The 8,968-nt window shown below is 40.3% G+C and overlaps 1 protein-coding gene across 24 annotated transcripts in view; it reads left to right on the top strand.

Annotated features, from left to right (window-relative positions):
- The first annotated feature begins 4,330 nt into the window (after positions 1 to 4,330).
- Positions 4,331 to 8,968, top strand: part of FHIT (fragile histidine triad diadenosine triphosphatase) — a 1,441,601-nt gene continuing 1,436,963 nt past the window's right edge. For 15 of the 24 annotated variants that reach the window (XR_014823438.1, XM_021070759.2, XM_084988813.1 and 12 more), the window contains exon 1: positions 4,331 to 4,484. The gene's annotated coding sequence lies outside the window, so the exon portion shown is untranslated. Of the gene's footprint in view, positions 5,014 to 8,968 lie in introns of all 24 variants that reach the window. The other 9 variants (XM_084988801.1, XM_084988802.1, XM_084988821.1 and 6 more) reach the window with 2 other exon arrangements.

Here is an 8,968-nt window from a genome sequence, read left to right as displayed (position 1 = left end):
CCCGCAGAAGTCTTTCACAAAACTGTCTTATAGAAGATATACAAAAGGCCAACAGGTATATGAATAGATGCTCAATATCGTTAATTATTAGGGAAATGCAAATCATAATCCTAATGAGGTATCACTTCACACTTGTTAGAATGCTCACCAACAAAAAGAAAAGAGATAGCAAATACTGGCGAGGATGTGAAGAGAGAACCCTGGTGCACTGTTGGTGGGACTATAAACTGGTACAGCCATATGGAAAACAGTATGGAGGATCCTCAAAAAATTAAAAATTGAACTACCATATGATCCAGCAATTCTACTTCTGGGAATATATCCAAAGGAAATGAAAACCCTAACTCAAAAAGATATATTCACTTCCATGTTCACAGGAGCATTATTTATAACAGACAAGACATGGAAACAACCTAAGAAGTCCATCAATGGAGGAATGGATAAAGAAGTTATATATACTTCATATACAATGGAATATTATTTAGTCATAAAAAAACAAGGAAATCCTGCCATTTCTGACAACATGGATGGACACGTAGGACAGTACATGAAGTAAAATAAATCAGGAAGAAAAGACAAATACTGTATGATCTCGCCTATATGTGGGATCACACACACACAAAAATCCCCAATGTCCCCCCCCGTTTAAACTCTACTCCAAACCCCTAGAAAAAAGATCAGATTGGCAGTTACCAGAGGCAAGGGGTTGAGGGGGAGAGGGAACTGGCAGAAGATTGTCAAAAGGTACAAACATTCAGTTATAAGATAAATCAGTACAGAGATGTAATGTAGGACATGACTACAGCTAACCCTGCTATATGATATATAGCAAAATTGTTAATAAAGTAAATCTTAAGAGTTCTCATCACATGGATAATTTTTTCCTTTTCTTTTATTCTATCTATATAAAATTAATGCTAGCTAAGCTATTGCAGTAATCTTTTCGCAATATATGTACATCAGACCACTGTGCTGTACACCTTAAACTTACACACGTATGTCATGTCATGTACATCAATTATAGCTCAACAAAACTGGGAAAAAACTGTCTTCTAGGTTTAAAGACACAGTCTATGCACTTAATGCTAATTCTTAAAACTCTTTACTGATGTTTCTTCAATATCATGAAATGAACAACACACTGCTTCCAGCAAAATTTCTTTAAAATTCTTTTCCCCTTTTCTTGATCTCCTTCCTCCCCTCTCTACTAAACTCCAGTCCCCAAAGAGTTCCCAGTGTAAAAGAGTCTTCTGTTGTAGTTTTTGTCTGGTTTGTCTTAGTGAGGATTTAGAAAGTACTATTTTAATTATTTATGCGATGAGATATACAAGGTGGTAGGCTGCTTGGTTATTTTTGTTTGTTGGTTCATTCTTTTTATATGTATTTATTTATTTTTGAATTATTCTTATCCTGCTAGTTTGAGTGGTAAAATCTTATGGTGAACCAAAGCCACCTGTAGCAGAAACTCTTGGTGTCCCACAAGTACATGGCAGTACTTGTATCTCAGACAACTCAGATCTTCTGTCCCTTTGGTGGAATAGCTTAACCTATGGAGTGTGTTCCACAAAGTCTCCTAGAGTGCTGTGGAAGGATTATGTTCTGATCACCCCTAATAGTAACATGCTTGACAATGCATCATTTTTGTCTGTCTTCCCTTCCAATTTCACTTTCCTATTCTCCCACTGGTGTTTTTTACCTCCTAAATTATAATTCAAGACTTATACTTGAACATATGTCTCCAGGATATACTTGTGTGAGACTACAAACACCTCCAGATTATTATTAATGAAGTTGCAGATAAGATAGTCATCTCCCCACTGATTGTCCTGGTACTTGGTTGTCCTGGGTCCCGGATAAGTGCCATGTCTTAAGGCTCTTTGTGAATGTATGTATTGCTGAAGGTCACACCCAGCAGATAGCATCACCCTAAGCTCATCTTAGGTTGCCTGACAAAGGTTTAATAATCATAGATACCCTGGCTTAAATTCTAAGTATGTTCATGACACTTGCCTTTGACTGCTAAGTATAAGATGTAATGATTATAAGCTGATACTTTCTCAGTAGAAGAGTCTAGTTGTTGAGCTTTCCAGTTTCACATGGTTCAGTGATTTCTTCCATGTCTAGTCTGGCTGCTGACATTTGTGTTGAAATCTCTCATGCCAATCAGCTTGAGAAAAGCTGGGACTGCTGAGCTGAATCTGTGCTCATAAAAGCTAGAAAGAACTGCTGTATTATAGGAAACAACCCCAGATTAACAGAAGATTAGGGTAGGAAGCCTGAACAGAGGTTTTAATCTCTATGCATGAAATTAGTCTATATGTATATTGATCACATTCATGCTGTTTTATTTGTAATTGTTTTTAATTTCACCTAGCTATTCACAATTCTCTATTATTTTATGTGGCATGGTGTCTGTGTGATGATCTGTAAACTGACCATAATCCACTTTGACATTCTCTGAGTCAAGCTTCCTAAGACATCAGTATTTCACACCAGGACATTTTGTAGGACACCTCGCTACTCTCTGTGGGGTTCAAACATCAGAAAGGATGAGAGATCTAAGACTTAGAGTTATCACCTGCATGTAATGAAGCAGGCCAAAGATAAAAGAGAAGGAAAAAAAGAAAAGGAAATGGTATCAGGGAAAGGAGGGACATAGGTAAGTGTTAGTCCAAGTGAAATCACTTTTTGTTTCTCCCTTTTAAATGTAAAAGACAAGTAAATAAATAAATCTTTTTTCTTGGCACTGGGATTGGGAGGAAAGGAAATAAAAGAGAAAGAGGTAATCTTGAAGAAGGGAGGTTGCTATAAGAAGCAGCATTGTGGAGTTCTCTTGTGGCACAGTGGGTTAAGGACCTGGTGTTGTCAGCACAGCGGCTTGGGTCACAGCTCCACCTGGGATTCAATCCTTGGCCTAAGAACTTCCACATGTGGTGGGTGTGGCAAAAAGAAAAGGCTGGGGTGGTGGAGAGAAGCAGCACTGTGCAGTAACAAGAGTCTGAAGCTATTTATGAGTTGTATGTCTTTCAAAAAATAAGATAGTCATCTCCCCACTGATTGTCCTGGTACTTGGTTGTTATGCAATATTCAGTTGCATTTATTGCAAAATTAAGTTTGCTTCTCATCCTCCGCTAGATCAGGAGCATCTTAAAATTGGAAACTGAGAATGATTCAATGATTTATCTAGCACCTACATGGCACTGGGCACAGAATATATTGAGAGAATAATTTTGAATTTAAAAAGGGAGCAGGTGCAAGGGCCAGAGATGGGTTTAATTGATTTGCATCAAAGAAAGGGGGAAAACAGAATAATTGATTCGATTACTCAAAATATACTTATGGAGTGCCCAATACACACACACACACACATATACATACAGTATATATAAAAATATATGGTATGGGTGTGTGTGTGTGTGTATATATTATATATATTATATATAAAACTTATATATAATATAAGTTTTTGGAGTTCCTGCCACTGGCACAGTGGGTTAAGAGTCCAACTGCAGTGGCTCAGATCTCTGTGGAGGTGCGGGTTGGATTCCCACCCAGCAGTGTGGGTTAAAGTATCCTGCTTTGCTTGGATTCCATCCTTGGCGGGAGAACTTGCATATGCTGCCGGTGTGGCCTTTAAAAAAATATATATCTCTATATATCTATATATATATATCAATATATCTATATATACACACATAGAGTAATATATACATATATAAATGTATATTATACATATTATATATATTATTTATACTTCCAGGCGCTAGAAATATTGCAGTGACCAGAAAAAAATCCCCATATCTGCCATAGATCTTTTATTCTAGGGCACAGGTGTGAAAGAGAAAAATAGCACAAAAAAAGGGAGAAGGGAAGGGACGGGGGAGCTTGTGGTACCATTTTAGGTAGGATGCCAGGGAAGGCCCAATGTAGTCATGAGCTGGATGAGCTTTCAGAGAGAAACATATGAAAGGCTTTAGGAATCAAGAACCATCCAGAGTGAGGAGAGGTAGTCAAAGGAAACCCAGACAGGAATAGTGAGGAGGAGTAAGCTGGGAGGAAAGAAGGAAGCAAAAATGCAGCAATCATGTTACTTTTTACATGTGATAAAAAACAGATTGTGTGAATTATGACGAAATCCCTTTCCGAAGGAATTCTCTCCTCAGCCTCTCTCCTGAGTCAGTGTTTTCCATCCCTAAACAGAGATTTTGCCACTCTGGCTTCTGATTGGCCCGGTGTAGGCGCGCGCTCTGCGCCATTGGCCCTCCTACCTGTCTCGCTAGGAGTGGCCATCTTGAATCCCGTCCCTGCCGCGGGGCTGCCTGGGAATTGTAGTCCTTGTTGCGCTCTGTCCCGCGTCAGGACTTTTTGCCCTCTGCTCCCGAGCCCCTCAGGCAGCCACCCCCGTGGGCACACGCCCAGGAGCTGTTCCTGCCCCGCGCTCCCTCCCTCCACCTTTCACTTCCCAGCCGCAAACATCTCGGAAGGTAGGGGCGGGGGGCAAGCCGAAGTCGAACAACGTTTCTGTGGCGTGGGTTTGTGTTTCCAAGCGCGACGGGTCATTACTCCCGCGGCCCACTGGGGCGGGAACTGACTGGGTACACGCAGCTTGTTGGGAAGTGGTGGGGTTCTGTCTCGAGGACCCGCCCACCTCAGCCAAACCTTTTCACCGCCTGTTCCTGAGCACTGGCCCTAACCCTAATCGCCCCTCCTCCGCTGCATGTTATAAGTAGGTAAACTGAGGCATGGGGCCACACCATTGGTTCTTGGGACGTCCCGGCTCCCAGCTGATGGTGTAGTTGGCACTGACCATTTTAAATGGTTTTCACTTTCATTGTCAAGTACCAGAACTCTGCCCCAACAGATAGAGATATGCGTTAAACACGCAGCTCTGGGTCCCCATGGGAAATGGGGAGGGTTTGAACACGTGTCCAGGAGAGGACTCAAGCTGAGCACAGAGAAGGCAGTATTTTGGAAGAGAATTTTAATTTGTTATTTAAAAAGACACAAATTATGGTAAGAGAAATAAGCATTCTTTTGGACTTTCTTACGTCTATTTTATGGCTTACTGATGTTTTTATGAAAACGTGTTTTTTTTTTTTTTTTTTTAATTTTTTTTAAGGTATGTTCATGTGGGGGCAAAAAGGCCAGTTAGTGGAACTGGAGCTTATCTGCGGCTTTCTCTCTAGGATAAAATTCTGCCTCTGCTGTATGACCAGACACTCACAGTGCTTATCTAGGAAAAAAAAAAAAAAAAATGGTTAACGCTCCCTGCCCGAGTGCACAAGGATGCCGCCAGGAGCTGAAATCTAAATGCAATCTTGCTTGTGAAAGTTTGTCACTTGCAAATTTACTGCTTTATTATTATGAGTCTCTCAGAAATGCGTTGGGCTTCAGCACTAAATACGGCCAGTAGTCGTTTCAGAAAGGCTGTGACCTGTGCTGGGACCGGGACTACCGAGAATGGCCTGGACTCGTACCTGTGAACTGGTCTACCTGAACTGGCCACTTCCTGGCTCCATTTTACCACCGGCGGCGGGGGCAGTGGAGGCTGCTGGGTCTTGGAGTCCAGGCCTCTTGTTTCCGGAGGGTAGAACTCCATCTCCCAGCGTGCCACTTTGCTTGGCGAGGTGTCTCCTGGGAGGTGAAGTCTCACTTCCAGTCGTTCTGTGGAGCACACCCTAGGCTTGGAACTACAACTTCCATGTGGCCCTGCGTTCTTGGCTGCCTGCGTCCACCTAAAGAGAGGTGTTTAGTAAAAGTATATTTTGGTTATTGTTGTCGTTTATTGTATACTCTCTTCCAAGTACTATGTAGAGGATTATTGCATATGTTTTTAAGTATGTTAGGGATTATGCATGTGTTCAACACTGCTGCCACTGGACAGTTGACAGATCCTGCTTACACTATCTCTTTTAATAAAATACTGCATCTCCCATTTGTAGGGGAAAAAACTTGAGAAGACAACATATGGTCATACACATAGTAATAAACTGTAATCTATACTTTATAAATAAATAGGTGTTATATTTAATTATTATAGTTTAATCCTTTAAAGAGCTATATGAGGGAAATAGCCATTTTCATATGCATTTTCCATAATAGAAAGCTAGGAAAGTTAAGCAATGTGTTTGTGGTGCAGGGATTAAGAATAACCCCTTGTCACTGCTGTGGCTCTGGCACAGGTTCCATCCCTGCCCCTGAAACTTCCCCATGATGTGGGCCTGGCCAAAAAAAGTAAGCAGCTTGTCCAAATTAACTTAGCTAGAGAGAGATTGTAACCCAGTCTGCTTGACAGTCATTCTTTAGAAAAAGACTACCTTACAGAGTGAGAGGGAGCCCACCCTTTCTGAATGCGGAATTTGGAATTTTTCCATTATACCATGTTGCCTCTGTAGTTAGACACTAAATGTTAGCGCTGCAAAAACCTTTGAGATCATTTAAATCTAAGGCAAAGATCTTGGAACAGTTCCTGGCATATAGTAAAGGTTCCACAAATGTTAGCTATATATAGCTTTATAATACTTTATTTTAGAGATGAGGAAACTGGCCCAGGTGGTAAAGCAGTTTGCCCAAAGTCACACAGTTGGTTTGTGTCAGAGGTGAGACTAGACCCAAACGTCTTGTTTCCAAGTTCAGGGTTATTTTCATTCTACCAGTAGTCTGCCAGCAGAAATGCCAGATGTGACGTGGTTTATACAATGCTTTCTCTCCTAATTTATTCTTTCTAGGCCACAGACCAGGACCAATTGTTATAAAGTTTCTTCTTATTTTTGGTAAGGTTGTAATGTTTCATTTATTCAACAGGTTTTTTTTTAAGCATCTTTGTATGCTCATTTTTCTTTAGGTACAGGGCTTCATGAATGAAAAATAGCTAAGGGTTTAGGGCTAGAAGGATCTTGTAAATTATCTAATCTAACTTTTTCATTTTAAAAAGGAGAGAAGTGAGGTACAACATGTTCTACAGTCTTCATCTCATGCTCTTGGGTCAGAAGCATTATGTTTCAGCAAGGAGACAGGTTTCCCAAGGCCTCATTCCTATATATGACCTTTTAGGCTCATGCTTTCCTTTATTTAGTATCCTTGTCTTCACCTTATTCCTCTAAATGTTTGGTGTAATGTGTTAGGATATGTTTCTGTGTCCTTATCTTTTCTTTTATGTACATGCAGCTTCACTATGCTCCTTTTGTATTTTGGGAATTAGTCTTGTTTGACTACCAGTACCCTTTTCTCTTCTGTCCTTTCAAACACTTGGAAACAAAATCTAATACTGTGTTTGCATTCACATACATTGAAATATAACCTAAAATAGGGTATAATAAATGAACACATGAGTTTTTTGAATTATATACAACTTTTATTTTAGAAGATATATTGGCCCTTTCAATTATGTATTCACAGCTAATGAAACAGAGAACTCTCACCTCTTGTGTGTGAAAGACAATTTCTCCATAATTAGATAATAAGGTAACAGTTTTGCAAATTACTAGATAAACGTTCCTGAGACAGTCACTATGGGAGAAGTTCTCCCTGTCACTCCCTATGCCCCTAGCGCTCTCACAAATGACAGTCTGATCAGACAGCTTCCGGCAGAGTGCCCAACCACTAGTAGACAATGAAAAATTTTTTGTGGAATTGCAATTACAAGCACCTTTGAGCTCTGTGCCATTTCATGCCCTGAATTTCAGTTTTCTCTTTTAATGTAGGAATGTGGCTTTGAAATACAAGTTGTAGCAGGCTGCTTTCAATGTGTACATTGCAGAGAATAATCTTAGCCTTTGAGGTCATCCTCTGTAGGGCTGTTTCTTTGGGAATGTCCAGATCTGTGACTTCTAAGATAAAAAAGTGATCCAAATAGCAAAAGATAAGAGTGGTAGTCTGGATGCCTATGAATCAAATACCAGCCCTGCCTCTTAGGCAGATTATGAAGCCCTTGGTTTCCTCTTCTCTAAAACAGAAATAATAAGCATTTCTACCTCATAAAGTGGTGGTAAAGATTAAATAAGATAATGTGTTTAAAGCTTTGAGCATAAAGCTTCACTCAATAGCTTGCATTCAATAGATGAATAGTAGCTCTTTTTTTTGGTCATTATTAATGTAAATTTATATATGAAAATATATTTATTCAAGATTTAAGCTTGAGGCAGATATCTATTTTATAAAATGTTATCATTTGTTTTGTTAGAGGCAATCACCTATAAAATCTGAAGTTAACTGCCACTCTTGAAAAATCCATCTTGTCAGCCTAGTGAAACTCTCTTGTGTTGGCAGAGTGATAGTGAAGCTTTTGGCTCTGCATTGCCTGCTGAGAGGTCCCTGATCTATGGTTTCATCTATATATTAAATCTTGGGTTGAAAAGCGGCTGACTTCTGTCAGTGGGGCCTTCTGTCCACTTCTAGAAAGGACTGGGCCTATCCCAGGAGCCTCAGGGTTGAAGATAAACAGTTGTCATCCAGCTGGTGAGGAATCCCAGGGCAGTGGCCATGTGGACATGGCAGTGCTTCTTTCTAAAGCTGACAACTTCAATAGCCATAAGGTTACTGATAGATGAGTTACAGAAAAGCGATGACACAGGGGATGGGGAAGGAGAAACAAAATTAGGATCTTAGTAAGAGCAAAGAACAGCTGAATGAAGGAAACAGTTGAGTCCCTCAATCGAGTTATTGTAAACGTGTATTTATTGAACACATTTATTCTGCTCCTAGCTCTGTGCCAGGTGCACTGCACTATTACACACTGGAGACACAGCTGTGAATTTTGCTGACCTGGAGGTGGTCATGGTGGGGTGGGGGTGGGGAGGGAATATTCTAAGCAGGGAAGAACTTGAAAGAAAGTAGGAAAGTAGAGTGTGATTGAGATTTGATGAGTAGAAAGAAGTTCTTTGTGCTTGAGAGTACACAGATCACTGAATGGGGAAGGAGGAGAGATTAGGCTGCAGAGGCAGGCATGAGTGATATTAGGCAGAGTCTA

This window comes from Sus scrofa, chromosome 13 (genome assembly GCF_054392235.1).
Source record: "Sus scrofa isolate SSC_HxYL_T2T_F1_AM1 chromosome 13, Sscrofa_HxYL_maternal_Yorkshire_Landrace_v2.0, whole genome shotgun sequence".
Taxonomy (NCBI): Eukaryota; Metazoa; Chordata; class Mammalia; order Artiodactyla; family Suidae; genus Sus; species Sus scrofa.
This window is presented reverse-complemented; position numbering and strand designations above follow the sequence as displayed.